Raw genomic sequence first — 16555 nt, 5'->3', positions numbered from 1 at the left:
AGAAGTAGAAGAGTTGAGTGTTATGTGCTCCCCATAAAGCTAGCAGGCGGCCACTCATGGAAGGCCTTATAGAACATGGTAAAATGGGAAGAACATAGGTGTGGAATGCTGCGATTTATATTCTTCAAAGGATCACTCTGGATGCTGTGTTTGTTGGGTGTCAAGAGTGGAAGGTGAGCAGTGGACTGGGGCGGTAGCAGAGGAGGTGGTGAGAAGTGGTTCATATTCTGGATATATTTTGAAGGCAGAACCATCAAGATTAGCTGATGGTTGGTGGAACCTTCAGACCAGTGGGTTGGTTAACTACAGAAGAGTAGAAGGTAAAGTAAGGAGGAAGCTCTTTGGCTGGGGTATATGAAAAATGTGGATGTTGGGAGTTCTTAATTCAGGGACCTATTGTCCTGTGTCGACTCCCAGTGGCCTAACTGCAGCAGGTGGATGGAGGGAGCACCTGGACTCTGGATTAGACTCATCCACTGGCACAAAGAGAGAGAATGTTCATTGCTGTAGATTTTCTTTCTTTTTTTCTTTCTTTTTTTTTTGAGGAAGATTACCTCTGAGCTAACATCTACTGCCAATCCTCCTCTTTTTGCTGAGGAAGGCTGGCCCTGAGCTAACATCCAGCTCATCTTCCTCTACTTTACATGTGGATGCCTACCACAGCATGGCTTGTCATGTGGTGCCAAGTCTGCACCCGGGATCCAAACCAGCTAACCCTGGGCCGCCGAAGCGGAACGTGCGCACTTAACCTCTGTGCCACCAGGTTGGCCCCAATATACTAGAGTATGCTTTTTGTACACCTCACTTGCCTTTCTCACTGAAAATTCTGTAAATTCTTTGAGCATGAGTCTTGTCACTCATCTTTACATTGGCCATAGCACTTGGCACAGACTTGATAATCAAGAAGTGACAAAAGAAAGAATGAATACGTTTCCCCAAGGGAGAGAGCACAAAGATAGAAGTGCAAAGGGCCAAGGACTTAGGTAGTTTGGTAGGGGTAGAAGAAAAGAGAATTCAGAGGAAAAGACGGAGAAGGAGCAGTTGTGGAAAGAGCAGATACAGAAGGAGACAGTGTGAAGGAAGGGAAGAGAGGCCACGAATCAACAAGCGGTCACTAAGGTGAGTCTCTGCCCTGATGGGGTCGCTGGATATCAATGATAGGACACTGGGTAGTGAAACTAAGGCCAATTAGTAGGAGCCTAACAATGTGATGCAGGGAATGTGATCTTGCCCAAGTTAGCTGTAACTTTGTCTATATTACTGTTTATCTGCAGTTGTTAACTGGCCATTCAAGGCATCTCCATTTCTCAGGGTTCAGTGCAGGACACAATTCACTCTTAACTATTTCAGGCTGGAAATGCTGCAGGAGCAGAAGTTAGGGGGCTGCTACTGGACTTGAGGTGTTTTTGTTTGTTGGTTGGTTTGGTTTGGTGAGGAAGATTCACTCTGAGCTAACATCCATGCCAATCTTCCTCTATTTTGTCTGTGGGATGCCTCCACAGCATGGCTGATGACTAGAGTAGGTCCGCACCTGGGATCTGAACCTGCGAACCTGGGCCACCAAAGTGGAGCATGTGGAACTTTAACCACTAGGCCATGGGGCCAGCCCCTAGACTTGAGGTTTTAAGATCAAACCGTCAGTAGCATCCAGAGAGCAAGCTGCTGCTGCTGCTTTGTGGTTGCCACTACTGCTGCCTCAACTACCTCACCGCATGAAGGTGGAACCTGGAGGCCAGCTGTTGCAACACTCCCATCTGTTGGATTGACTTGTTGGCCACGACAGCCAACGAGTCCGCCTTCCAAACCCAGTGCAAGGGCAGCTCCCTGGTGGAGTCTAATTCTCAAGCAGAGCTCTAGCTGCAAGGAGGCCTCAGAAAGGTCGTTTTCAGCTCCCCAACATCTCCAAATAAAATGAAGATAGAATAGAGGCTGAGAGTGCTCATCCAAATATGTGCCACAGCATCCTAAGTGATCAGCTGAGGAATGACAGCCACTGCCATGCCACCGTCCCTTTGAGTGGAAGCTGGGTGTGCTTGGGGGCTGCTAACACAAATGCTCTTCTCCAGCAAGCTTTGCCTATCTCCCTCCTCCAACTTCAGAATTGGTGTCTCCCGCCTTTGCAATTCCACAGCTCTTTAATTTTTTTTTTCTTAAAATATTAATAATATTCTCCTGTGTTTTACTGTTAATTGGGTATACATTGTTCTACACCAGATTACACATTTCCCAAACATATAAAGACTTGTGTCTCAGTCCATTCAGGCTACTATAACAAAACTACCATAAAGTGGGTGGCTTAAAAACAACAGAAATTTATTTCTCATAGTTCTGGGAAACTGAAGATCATGGGGCTGGCCGATTCCATGTCTGGTGGGAGTCGGGTTCCCCATTGACAGCTGTCTTCTCACTGTGTCCTCACACGGCGAAAGGGACAAGGGAGCTCTCTGGGGTCTCTTTTATAAGGGCACTAATCCCATTCATGAGGCTCTGTTCACATGACTTACTCATCCCCCAATAGCCCCACCTCCTGATACCATCACCTTGGGGGTTAGGTTTCAACATATGAATTTTGGGGGAACACAAACACTCAGATGATTTCAGTTTGGAATGGAGTTTAGTTATAGACAGTGTTGTATTATCACTATTACTATTATCTCAGTTTATCTCATTTCTAGATCCCAGCCCTTCTGTGGGTGCTCAGTCTTGGCTTGCTAAATGGATGAGTGGATTCGCAATGCTCTGTCTTTATAGATAGTAACTCCTCCTCCCAGCATCCCCTCCTCTTCTCCCCAGTCCACACACGCACACAGAGCCCTCACACACACTCAAAGACCTTTTTCACCCCATTTCTCTTACCCTCAGGTACATGTTTTTGGGAAAATAAAAAGGAGCGATACTTTCCAAAAAAACAAGGACATCTATGTTAATGAAATAAGATGCTTAATTTTGTCTGGGTGACCAAAAGCTATCAGACCACACTGACCTCTGGGAGTGACAGACTAAGTCGCTGGGGCGTTGACTAGTTGAGTGGGATTTGTAGCCACGCAGCCTGTTGCCTAACTCTGTATTCTGGGGAATATTGCTGAAGATGAATGAGGGGTTTATTAAGATCAACATCCACTCCCTTGTCCCACTCAAGACCTTGATTTGGCTGCCAGTATTTCTCAAATTAGTTTACGACTGAGTTACTATTAACATACCCTATAAAGCTGGGTACCGTATGCTGAAAACTCTACAAAAACTTGATAGCCTGAAGTTCAATTATATTGGACAGACATTCTTTCCTTTAGCTTCACCTAAGACAGTCTTCCACGTGGTGAGGGGGGGCAGGGGGACCCTTGCGGAGCAGCAACCAGCTCTTCTGTTGGGTAACTGGGTGTTGGTGCCAGGATCTTCGCACAGCTGCTCTTGAAAGAGAAGCAGTGTGGTGTTTTGTGCACTTACAGTGCCTCAAAGGTATTTTCTTAGTGTTACAGGATACAAAAATAACACCCTGACAGCTGCTTTTGGAGGCAAAGTCCAGACAATTTGACTATATTATCTCTCTGACCGAGGAACCTGACTTGCCTTGCGCATAAAGTTAGCTCCAGCTGGAGGTGGGCATCTGCTGCACTTGAGGGCTCTTGACATCTACTCCTCCAAATGAGAATCAACAAATGTAGATCAAAGGTGAGCTCACGGAGAAGGGCTGCTTATAAAGCAGATTTCGTCCTTAGGAAAGAGACTGTCTCCAGCGAGGGGGGAGGGGAGCCCCACGGCCATGGCACAGGCAGGCAGGAGTGAGGACCAGCAGGTTCATGGGATTCCCAAGCCAGCCACCCCACTTTCCCAAGCTCTCCCCTTCCCTTTGGCAGTGCCCCCTCCTTTGTCCTCTCAGTACAATGCTAATACCTAAGAAGGAGTTCTTCCTGACTCCTTGTCTCCGCCTGAGTTTTGAAGTCCCTCCAGGGCCTTTCTATGGCAGACATTTATCCCTTTGGCTGAAAAGGAGGGCGGCTCCATGAGAGCCATGTGGGATCAGTGCCAGAGACACTAAGGAGTATGATGCAGGGAGAACTCAGTCCCATGGCAACCCACCAGGATGTCCCTGCTCCAAGCTGGCCTGTCTTACAGAGCACACTTCCTTACCACTGCCTTGAAATATTCATGAGCTCTTGCAGAAGAACAGAAGACAGAGTCATTTCACTTCCTCCAAAGCTAACTGTCCTACTCTTTGACCTCAGGGAATCTTAAAATTCACCATGAGCTTCTGAACTCTCCCATGTGCTTTGGGAAGGGACGGGAAAGCGCCCCATCGACTTCCCCTTCCAGACCGGCTGGGTTCTACTGAGCGCAGGTCTCTGGCTACTTGGTCCCTCAGGCTGTGCTTTCTTCCTCTTCTCACTGATCATTAGAAGGAGAGGCAGGTCTCCCAGGCTCCTGTTGCATGACCTTGACATCTTGGTAGTCATCAGGGGTTGGGACAAATGCCCTGCTTTGACCCTATAGTCACACTCAGCCTCCTAGACCTCCCTTCAGAGAAGCTCCATTCTCCTGGTCTGGGACAGTCCCACTTCAAATAAGGGTATTAGTGGGAGAAACAAAAGGAACTTGGTCCCCATCACCCCTGAACTAAAGCCCTCTGCCAACCCCATCTCTTTTACTTGCAACCCAAGTCCTTGATTCCTGTATCACCAAAGACACACAATCCACCAGGCCAAATGTGCTCTGCTTCTGACTCTAAACTTACCCAAAATGGCACCCACCATGTTCATGCCATCACCTCCTCCTTTTCTGACTCCAAGGAAGCCTTCCTCCTTTTTTTTTTTTTTTTGAGGAAGATTAGCCCTGAGCTAACTACTGCCAATCTTCTTCTTTTTGCTGAGGAAGACTGGCCCTGAGCTGACATCCATGCCCATCTTCCTCTATTTTATACGTGGGACACCTACCACAGCACGGCTTTTTGCCAAGCTGTGCCATGTCTGCACCTGGAATCCAAACACGTGAACCCTGGGCCGCTGAGAGGCGGAACGTGCGCACTTAACCCCTGCACCACCCAGCAGGCCCCGGAAGCTTTCCTCTTAAAACACTACTGTCCCCAGCTATGACTTTTGCCTAAAAACCCTGCCTTGCATTAACACCCTGCTTGCTTATGTGCCATCTCCTCTTACTGAGAGGCGGTGCACCATGCTAATTAGGGAGCCAGAGGCCTAGGATAAGCTACGTATCAGTCATGCGACATGGGCAGTTTCGGGCTACCGTCAGCAATGGGGTAGTTAGGCAACTGTCAGGGTTTCTGGCAGACAAGAGCATCCTCTGGCAATCAGAGGTGGAGCAGTCCCTGACAACCTCACTAACAGGTGCACGTTACCACGGCAGCAAGTCTTAGATCAAATTCTGCTGAAAGTGCAAATGTTTATTGGCAAGCAGGCACAAAAGAAAAAAGCTCCCCCTTTTCTGACTAAAGGCACAAAATAAATTCTCCCTTTGTTGAAGACAAACTCTTAGCAGCCCAAGAAGTCACCAGAGGAATCTTCTTCAAACCAACCTTGTCAAACTAACCCCTATCTTCCTAGTTACTTCTTCACCATTTACTACCCTTAGCCCAAACCCCTTTGTCTTGTCAATTCTTCACAAATTTATTGTTTTTTTTCCCCTGTTAGGTATGGACACACCATAGAAAGTAACTTCTGGAGCCTCTGGGAAACTGACTTCTAAAAGGGCTGGCATTTTCCTAGACCCAGAGAACCCAGTGTACCTTCTGCCCAAGCAGCCTTTGCTGGCAGACCTCCTGAGCACATGGTGAGACTGGGGAGCTAAGGATGGGAGGATGAAATGGACAGAGCAGGCAGCACTAGCAGATAGTAGATGAGGTCGAGTAGAGGGGTGAGCCATCACCACCACAGGGGGACTGAGAGCCCCATGGACGCTGGGGGCCTGAGCATGGAGAAGCTTAGAACCTGTACTCAGTCTCATCAAATTAATAAGCAAAAACCTCACTAAATTGCAGTCAGGAGGCCAAAATTTGGGGTTCTCATGGCCTATGTTGATAGCAGAGCCCAACAGGAAGAAGAAAGACTTCCTCTTCCTGACCAGCAAGAAGGTCAGGCAATGAGAGATGGTCACAACTCAGCCAATGGAAAGCCACTACACTTCAAACTCTCAATTCCTCCAACGGACTCTGTTTACAATAGCCCTCCCAACTTCCTCTTCCCCTCTCTAAAAGAGTTTCTCCTCTCTTGCTGCCAGGGACTTGCACTTGGCTCCCCACGGTTGCAGACCTCCAACTGCAATTCTTTGCTGATTGCGAATAAACCAATTTTTGTTGGAGAAATAACTGGCTGTTTATCTGTTTAAGGTCAACAGTCTCCTAGGGCTCTAGGCTATGAAAGCTAATAGGATAACCTGTCTCTCCTACACATTCCATCATGAATTTTTTTTTATTTGGTGAGGAAGATTGGCCCTGAGTTAACATCTGTTGCCAATCTTCCTCTTTTTGCTTGAGGAAGATTGTCACTGAGCTAACATCTGTGCCCATCTTGCTCTAGTTTGTATGTGGGATGCTGCCACAGCATGGCTTGGAGAGTGGCGTGTAGGTCTGCACCTGGAATCTGAACCCATAAAACCCAGGCCACCAAGGCCGAGTGCGTGTATGCCACCAGACCGGCCCTGGTCATGAATATTTAATACCACATCTTTTTACTTAAATGGCAGCTTTACCAAGATGTTAACATTCCAGGGAGTCTGATTAGTTACCCCACTGCCATATCCCACTCCACAAGCTGTTTCTCTTGTAGGGCTGTGACCACTCCAGGATGAACAGCAGGGCCCACTACAGTCAGGATACACAGGTATAGTCCATCGTGACACCAGGTCATAGCTGAGCAAGCACTCTGGAGAATGAAGTGTTCCACCTCAGTATCCAGCTGCTTCATATTCTCTTAGAAAGCCAGACAAGATACACTGACAACAAGGCAGAGACAGACCAGAAAGGACTATGAGGCACAACCCCACTCCAGGCAACGTTGCAGAGTTGGCTGGCATCTTCTCCCCCCGCCCCTTCCCTTTCTGCAGTCACCACCCACCTCCTAGAGCAGAGATCTATGCAATACTTTATTCTGGACCTCTTAACATTTTTGGAAAAATTATGTATCCCTCTCACACATTCCTAAGTTAACATATAAAATTTTTATTACAAGTTTAAATAATTGAGGAATATATAACTTCTGGCACATTGACTTTCAGAATTGTTAAATCACTCAATTAAATGTATTGAATACTCACCTTCATTATTCAAAAAACACATGAACAAGCTCTTTTTTAATAGCCAGAAATTTTCCATCATTTATTATTCCTCCTTGTGCTCATATTTCCATCTACGTTACCCACAAAATTTTATTTTAGTATGATATACATTTAAGCTTGGGAATCTTTTATTGTTCACTATAACTCTCAGCAACAAAAAATGCACATAAGCTAAAATTTTATATATTAACTTTTTTTAGATTGAGTGTTTATTATGATTATTGTTAATTCACAAGTGAAAAAGTTAAAATTTCCTGTTGCCATAAAACTCTTCGTGTTAATATCTAGATTGACTTATCATTACATTTACATTATATCATTACAACTTATGTTCACATAATTGGGTGAAATAATATAATTATAAAATGCAAAAATAATCATTAAACATAAAAAAGGAAACTAGCCCATTTTTTAGAGATTAATTTATGTATCATGGTTGAATATTGCTTATTGCTAGAGCAAGACAAACTTTTGTAGAAATTATCAGCAAAAAGAAGAGAAGCTATTGGGTCACTAAATGTGCAGAAAAGTTGAAGCAAGCAGGAGAGTTGTACCCAAATTAGAAAATGAATATGGATTTATAAAACACAATAATCTTTAGGCGAAAGCTAAAGGAAATTGTTCTCCTATGAGCTTGAGCAAATGTTTAAGAGAATACCCCATAACTTACTTTCATTTGAAACTATAATCTTAATCTTTTGTCTCCTCCTACTTGAAATCAACACAAAATATGCAGTTGAGACACAGACATCAATATTTCAAGTTGACCGCTTATTTGGTGCCCTAGAAGATTTTCCTCTGGGAGGCAGTGAACCGTAGTGAGAGGCATCATGCATAAGAGGTAGGCCTCCCTTTCGATATGTGCTGTGGGGGCCTTTGCAAAAGGGGAGATAGGGAAGGAGAGCTAGCATGACGCTCACAATGTGTCTTCGGGGGATCAGTTTTAGGAAGGAGCATGTATGGAAACTAGGATCTGGAATTGATTCTCATAAAATTACCCCTGGCCGTGTACCCCTTGATGGGACTTTGGGTGCCCCTAACGTGGGCTGTTCTGGGGCACCCTCTGTCCATCATCAGCCCCTTGACTGACTGTGCCTATCCTGATATCCACTGCCTTCAAACCCAAGATCTAAAGCCCTCCATTTCAATGGGCCAGTGAGTGCTATCTTCCTCCACGTTCAGTGGCTCATTTCTTCTTCTCTTCTCCTTCAGTCTTCCAGGCACAGCTCTCATTCCCAAGGACCTCAGGGCTTGATTTCTGATTGTCACACAGTAAGATGTGCATGCTGATGAGCTGAGACCATCCAGATTTGCAATCTGAAGGTAGACAGTTGCTACCGGCCTTGCTCTGGGTGATGAAGTAGGTGAGGACACTTCAATCCTCTTAGTTCCTGCTTTCTTTCCCACCTCCTGGAACCCCTTTAGTATCTCAGGGTTTCTAGACACAAGGAGCTGTAAATGCCTAAGGTGCCAACCAGAAATGCCTCCCGAATGTAACCTCAGTTTGCTGGGCGGCATTAACCTTGGGCCCCCAGCTCAGAAGACTCTCCAAAGCCCAGTTTCTGGAGGGAGAGACAGAGGAAGGTGGATGGGCTTTCCCAAATGTGGTCATGATATAGTGTGGAACTGGAGGGTGCTAGGTGCCTCAGTGGGTGAGCAGCTCCGATATTTGGACCGTGGAACCCTGCTGGTGTTCAGCCCCACCACCCACGTCTCCTCTCCCGCTTGCTCCTGCCACTTTGGGATTGCCAGAGGGCAGCAGAATGGGATTTGGGAGGGGGAGGAAGGAGGTGGTAACTGCTCAATCTTAAACTGTACTTCTCACAAGAAGGCAAGAAGGAAAGGGACTGGACTTAAGCCACATCTCTAAGCAAAGCAAGATTCCCTTGGCATCCTCTCACTTCTTTCCCAAATTCCTCCCATCACACGTCTCTTGCTGCTCCTCCCCTTGCCCCACCCCAGCTCCCATGCAGGTATTTTTAGGCTGAGGGGCCTCCCTTGCTGGCAACCCCAGAAGAGGAACACCCAAGCATCTGGATCCCTTGACTCAGAAATCCCTGGGGTTCTTCCTTCTTCAAGCCTCAGCCTGACAACTCAAGAAGTGTCAAGAACTTTCTGGAAGTGGAGCCAGCTGACCCATTGGATCTGGATGAGTGATCTGTTGAATAATTTTGTAGCTATGAAAGTATTAATTCATTTATAACTTTATCAAGTTGTAGTTTATAGCCTGCTTAATAAGACCATTAGCCATATTACAGCGTGTTGTGCTTAACAAAATGTTTAATGACTTTGGTGGAGTAACAAGGCATTCCTATGTATTGAATATGATGTCAGTATTATTATCCTCATTTCACACGAGAGGTAAGTCATTTGCCCAAATTCATACAGTCAATATCTGATAGAGAAGTGTGAATTTGAGTGTTTCTTTTATGTGATTCCAAGACCACACTTGTCCGTGGCTCCACACTGCCTCTCAGCCTCCTGGTCTGGCATTAAGGTCCTCAACAATTTGACCCTCTCCCACCTTTCACACCTGCTTTTCCTTACACCCCTTCCTGTGTCTATACCCAGGGTAAGAGCCACAATACATAAGAGTCAACCCGGCAGGCCCCACCTAAAAATGGGCATTGTTGCAAAGGCCCAAATTTCAGCCCTGCATGTGCCCCGTGCAAATTCCACCTCCCACCCAGGATGCCGGCCATCAGACCTGGGTTCATACTGTCCTCTCGACCTTGACATTCATGCCTACCCAACTCCTTGGGCACTTTATCAGCCCCTCCTTTAAACTCTTATTGCTTCCCCCTATGGCAGGACCAGGTTCTCCTTCATGAAACTCTCTCTCTTAGAGCTCTGTTTCATATAAAAGTAGGATAGAAAAGCAGATAATTTAGCTGATACTTAGTAAAGGTTAAAAAAGGCAAAATCTTGGGGCCAGCCCCAGTGGCCTAGTGGTTAAGTTCTCATGCTCCATTTGGCGGCCTGGGTTTGGTTCCTAGGCATGCATCTACACCACTGTTGGCGGCCATGATGTGCTGGCAGCTCACATACTAAAAAAATAAAGGAAGATTGGCATGGATGTTAGCTCAGGGCAAATCTTCCTCAGAAAAAAAAAGGCAGAATCTTTATTAGCATAATAACACACTGGGGTAATGCTATTAGTCCACAGTAGCAAGAGGAAATTGGAGATTTTATTTTGTTTTATATTTGGCCAAATGATTGTTGAATGAATAAATGATTCACTCTGAAGCTAGACCAGGAAAGATAGTTTTGCATCCCTATGTCTTTGTACAAGCAGGAACTGAAGCAGAAGGGCCCAGAGGGAGGGCAGAGAGGTCGAAAGACAGAGAAGACACTGGAGGAGAAGAGCAGAGAGAGGCAGGGCTGCTCCTGAGCCCCATGTGAAGTGGCTTGTCATGGACTGACAGGGTCTCCAGTGCAAGGTCAAGGGCTGCTTTGAGCCAAAGTTGTTTGTGCTTGATCAACCCATAGCAAGATTTTCTCTCTGCTAATGGGGTTTCATCCACCTTCCAATAGCTAAACGGACAGTTAAAACATTGCATACGAACATTTATGTGTGTGTGTGTGTGTGTCACCGACAAGGTTAAAAGCTTCCTGAGAGCAGAATCCTGGTCTCATGCATCTCCAATCTCTCGAAGTATCTGCCCCACGTTATCTGACATTGTCCTTGTAGGTAACAGGCACTTGGTACAGATTACATATTGTGAACAAACGGGTGAGTATCCCCTTATTATGAAACAGATGATTACATCTTGATTATCAGACACCATCCTCCAAGTTGTCATGCACTTACTTGATCCCTGACGTATAGTTTCAAGCCAGATGTAACAATTTTCAGGAATATACTCTTTGATAACTGTGGGTTATCTATAAAGAGGATTTGTGGAAATCAGAACAAAACCACAAGACAAAAACATCATATTACTAAGTCCCAAATGTTCTAATCCCAGTGCCATGTCGTTTGTTTACATGAAGAACATGAAAGCTGATGGGTTAAGTAAACACTCGCTACCCTCTTGAGCAAATTACATTCACTGAATTTTTAAACCCTCGCTTCCCAAAAACGGGATGTTTGGGAGTAGGCAGGGATTCCTAAATTGAGATAAGAGTGCAGGGAAGGCTAGATAAGTAGGGAGTGCTGGCCGCTGAAAAATGTCAGGTCCTGGGCCTGCTTTCCACAAATTTGTAATCTCTTTGGGTCAACTACACATATAGAAATGATAACTTAACAAGACCCATCTCTGTGTTTAGTTTTAAATGAGTAATAAGTGCCTGGCTGCTAAGGCAAGGCTGCAGAAGTTGCTGAGATCTGAGCTGGGCCTTGAAAAATGTTGAGAATTTGAGGAGGAGATGGAAGGTCTATTAAGAAGGGCTAAGGGTTCCTTACCGGAAAAGACCCAGCATCAGAGAGAACCTGACTTCCCACAGGCAACATTTTCCCATCACCACACATCCATCTCTTTGTGCCGGCCCGAGTCTTGCTCATTTCTCATATGCACTCCATCTTCTGAACTGCCCTAGCTTTTCCTTCCATTGCTGGTACTTACTCAGCCCTAATGGAAGATGGAGATTGGCTGTGAGCGGCAAAGACTGCAGATTAACATGATATCTGTTCTCCCTTTTTTCCTCGTGAATAAAACTAAGTGCTGGGTAATGGGATATAAACAGAAGTGGTGTGAACCTTCTGGAAAGTGTCCTTAAAGGGAAGTGGCTTATCCCACCCATACCCCCCATCTCCTTCCTGCCAACTGGAATGCAGATCATGAAGTAGAAGTTGTTGCTGAAGATGATAAAGCAATAAAATTTACAGAGCCTGGGTCCCTGACAACTTGCAGTGTTTGGGCAGCCCTGGGCTGTCCCCAGACTTCTTTTATGTGAGAAAGAAAAAAGTGACTGTTAAATTTTTTCTTGTTTGGATTTTTTGTTTTTGTCATTTGGAGCTGAACTTAATATTAATTTTATACTCTACGAGTGGAGCAGACAACACAAGAAAAATTAGTTTGGGTAAATTAACAAAAGGAAAAATGATTGTTCTACTTAGAAGTTAAATGGAAATTAAAACCATGAGATGCCATTTCACCTGCTAAATTCTAAAAAAGAAAGAAAAACAACAGAACTCAATGATGATAATTCTTCAGGGAAACAGGTAGGCTGATGACAGTGTTATAAATTGGTACAATTTTTCTAGAAAACACCGGCCACATAGCTCATTTACCTCAAATATGTTTCTATACTATTACCCAATGATCCAATTCTTAAAAGATTATATCATAATCAATGAACTCAAAAGTGAAAATTTATAAAGATGGTGACAGCAGAGTTATTTTCACAGCAGAAAACCAAATCTGCCTAAATAAGGCACTACCGGGGAATGGTAAATGATGACATATTAAGTTGATGGAGAACCATCCAACCATTTAAAATAATATATGACAAATACCATAAAGTAACTTGCAAACATACTTGCAAAATAATACTAAGTAAAAAAAATACTTCAGGAATATACATCCAGACAACAAGTGCCAATTTCTGGCTATTTGCCCAATTCTGTGCCTTTAATAGGGTACAACTGGTTCACACAGCATCCAGCAAGAACTGAGTGTCCCAGATCTGTCCATTGCAAAATCCTGGTCTCTCCCTATGTCGTTATGGTTGCAGGAACAATCTCTTCCTGTTCTTTTGTTTGAAACTTAGTTGTTCTTGAATTTTGGGTTTCGGATTTTACAAGGTGGTTCCCAGTGGAACATCTCAGGGAGACAAAAGCGCTCCTAAGACTCTTAAGGGTATTGATCCACAGCAGCAAGACAAGCCCAAAGTAGAGAGAGCCCAGTCACTAAAAGAATGAGGGATGTGGTTTTGGAGCATGTAGTGGACTTAAGTGAAACTAATGGAATATCTGCAACGTTTTAAAGAGAGTTGTACTGGAAAAAACATAGCAACATTCTGGAAAAAGCAAAACTATGGAGACAGTGAAAAGATCAGTGGTTGCCAGGGATTGGGGTGGGAGGTGTGGGGTGCAGGAAGAGATGGATAGGCAGAGCACAGAGGATTTAGGGGCAGTGAAAACACTGTGTGATACCATAATGATAGACATGAATCATTATACATTTGTCCAAAATCATAGAATGTATAAAAACAAGAGTGAACCCTAATGTAAACTACAGACTTTGGGTGGTTAACAACAATGTAGGTTTATCCATTGTAACAAATGTACCACTCTGGTGGGGCATGTTGATAATGGGGGAGGCTGTGCATGTGTGGGGGCAGGCGATATTGGGTAAACCTCTGAACCTTTCCCTCAATTTTGCTGTGAACCTAAAACTGCTCTAAAAAATAAAGTGTTAATTAAAAACAAACAAAAAACATAGCCAGCGTGGAGTAAAAGGGTCTGAGATTTCCCAAATTGCAAAATGGACTTTGGGCCTCCAACTTTTTTTTTTAAGTAAGAAGCAGACTCAGAAAGCTACTCAGGGGCCAACACTGGCTATTTCTCACGAAAAAGGAAGGCAGTCTCAGAAGGCAGAGCCAAGAGCCAGGCACCTAGAGCAATGGAGAACAATGCATTGGTGAGCTACTCCCAAGGAGCAGAAGTGGGTCGTGCCCTTAGAACAGGGGGACTCGGCAACATGTGCCTGGCAGGATCCCAGAATTCGTATGAATCAGTGCCTGCTATGTGTCTCCCTTTAATTCCCTTTTTGAATGGAAGTATTTACTGCTATTGTCCTGTCCTTGTCTCTCATTGTTTGTTGAGTGTGTGCAAAGCATATAACTCATCTCTTTCATTTACAGATCTCTGGATCCAGAGGAGCCGCAACCAAGGAACTGCACCCAAGGAGCCCCATCCCCATCTGGAATTGAAAGAAGTCACAGGACCCTGGGTTCTGAGTCTGATGCTGTTGTTGAATGAGACTTGTGGGGGTCCTCTGAAGGAGAGAGTGTATTTTGCTCATGAAAAAGGCACGAAGAATTGGAATTATGGGGAAGGCTGTGGTCTACTTTTGAAGTAATGACCACCAATGATTCATGCCTTCAGGTAGCTGCTTCCCACATTGACTTTGGGCTTGGCCATCTGACTTACTTTGACCAGTGGGATATCAGCAAATGTAATGTAAGCAGAGGCTTGAAGGAACACTTGCGCATTGGGGCTGGCCCTCTCTTGCTGCTTCCATGGAGCTCTTCCACCACCATTTGAAGAAGCCCAGGCTGACCTATTGGAGGATGGGAGATCACATGGAGAGAGGCCCCAAGCTGTCCCAGTCATCCCAGTTGACATCTCAAAGATGTGAGTGAGTCCCACTCCAGCCCAGTGGGTACAGATGAGAAGAAACATCCAGTTATCCCACAGAATCATGTTTGCTGTGTTAAGCCATTAAGTTTTAAGTTGCTTTTTAACCAGCTGATATAGGAAGCCAAATGGGTAAATCCATCATATGGAGGATGGGAGAGATGACAGTGAGGTAGAGAAGTCTCTGGGAAGTGTGGACTCAGGTATGTGGGCAGTTTCCCAAGACAAACCAAAGCAGATTCACAGAAGGAGACCATACTATGATCAATGAGGAGCCAAGAGAAAGGAAATGCCAGAAGTCAAATTCAATGGGAAAGTTGAAGATGAAAACTGAAGTATGAGCAATAAGTTTGGAATTTGGTGGGATTAAAAAGAGGCAAAGTGGTGGGAGGAATGAATGTGTCAGGACAAGTGATTCAGAAATAAAACTTTGAACAAGAAAAAGCCATAGGTCATCCTTCCATGAAGTGGCTAACAGGTAATTAGCATGGTGTGCAGTAAAAATACCGAATCAGCAATGATGAGGGTGTGACCCTGGAATGTGCATGCTTAAAAAGCTCCCCAGGAATTTGTAATGTACAATTTCTTCTCAGTGACCAGAGCTACATGTCAAGAGGTATTGAACTGGGTAAACTTTGTCAAGTCACCGAAGTTCCAGTTACATGCCTTCCCCTGTGAAAAGGGGTGTTCAATCACCTCAAACATAACCAGAAGACATCAGTGATTCTCAGACCTATGTGCACATCAGAATCATTTGGGAATCTTAAAATAAAATATGAGTGCCTAGGTCATGGTGTACAGGAATTCAATCTGAATCTCTGAGAGTAGCATCTAAGCATCAGTATTTTAAAAGCTTCCCAGGTGATTGGATTATGAGCTGGAGGAAGACTCTGGAAAAGGTGATGTAATTCCTAAATCAAGAACCCATCAGGTTTCTGAGAAATGAGTAATAAATGCAGAATCTCTCTCAATCTCCTCATTTTCACGTATTTTGCCATTGATCTAAACTGCCATTAAACTCAAAGAGCAGTGTTAGGAATTTGGTGACTAATGGCTATTTCTGAGTCAAAAATGAAATAGCACTTATTTTCATGATGTAATAAAAGTCAAGTGAACATTAACTCAGACCCTGTGAATCAGCAAATGCAATTATTCGAACAGAGTCTGAAGTCAAGTTATCTATGAAAATAGATTTTGCTTAATTCATTACACAAGATTTCAAGATTTGGGTAGAAATGTTTAAATTACTAAAAGAAAAATCTGGTAATATAAATGGGTAAAGCCAGCCCGATGTCTGCAACATTAGGGGTAGCGGGGAGCTGTAACAAATCAACTTTGCGGGAGGTTGGGACGGGGGACTTTTGTGCCAGCCAAACATAAAACGGATTGAAGGCCAATTTAGCCCACAGGCTGCCAGTCTATGGACCACTGAGTCTTAATAGGAAGCACTATAGCATAGAAGTAAACAGAAATACTGAATAACAAGAGTTAAGGGGGTCAAGAAAGGTTTTAAAGAAAGGGTGAGCATGGAAACATTTTAAAGGATGATTTTTTTTCACATTTTTAAATTTAAAATGTTTTAAACTTCCATATTGAAATGATTTCACTTGAAAATATGTTACAAATATAGTACAAAGACTTCTTGTGTACTCTTCACTGAAATTCTCCAAACGTTAACATCTAACATAACCTCTGTACAATGATTAAAATCAGGAAATTCTTTCTGATACAATGTACTCTCTGATCTGTAGTCCTTATTCAGATGTCACCAGTTGTCCACCAATATCCTTTCTCTGGTTCAAGAACAAATACAAGACCCAACTTTGCATTTAGTTGTGATGTCTCCTTAGTTTCCTTTTATCTAGAATAGTTTGTCTTTCATCACCTTGACATTTTTGAAGAACGTTGGTCAGTTATTTGGTAGAATGGCCCTCAGTTTGGGTTTGCCTGATGTTTGCTCATGATTTA

The 16555-nt window shown here is 44.1% G+C and overlaps 1 long non-coding RNA gene across 2 annotated transcripts in view; it reads right to left on the bottom strand.

Annotated features, from left to right (window-relative positions):
• The window catches only part of LOC111769784 (uncharacterized), a 216300-nt gene that overhangs the window by 109512 nt on the left and 90233 nt on the right, over positions 1 to 16555 (bottom strand). The gene's annotated exons all lie outside the window — the stretch shown is intronic.

This window comes from Equus caballus, chromosome 21 (genome assembly GCF_041296265.1).
Source record: "Equus caballus isolate H_3958 breed thoroughbred chromosome 21, TB-T2T, whole genome shotgun sequence".
In the NCBI taxonomy this organism is placed as follows: domain Eukaryota; kingdom Metazoa; phylum Chordata; class Mammalia; order Perissodactyla; family Equidae; genus Equus; species Equus caballus.
Note: the sequence above shows the minus strand (reverse complement) of the source record. Positions and strands in the feature narration are given on the sequence as shown.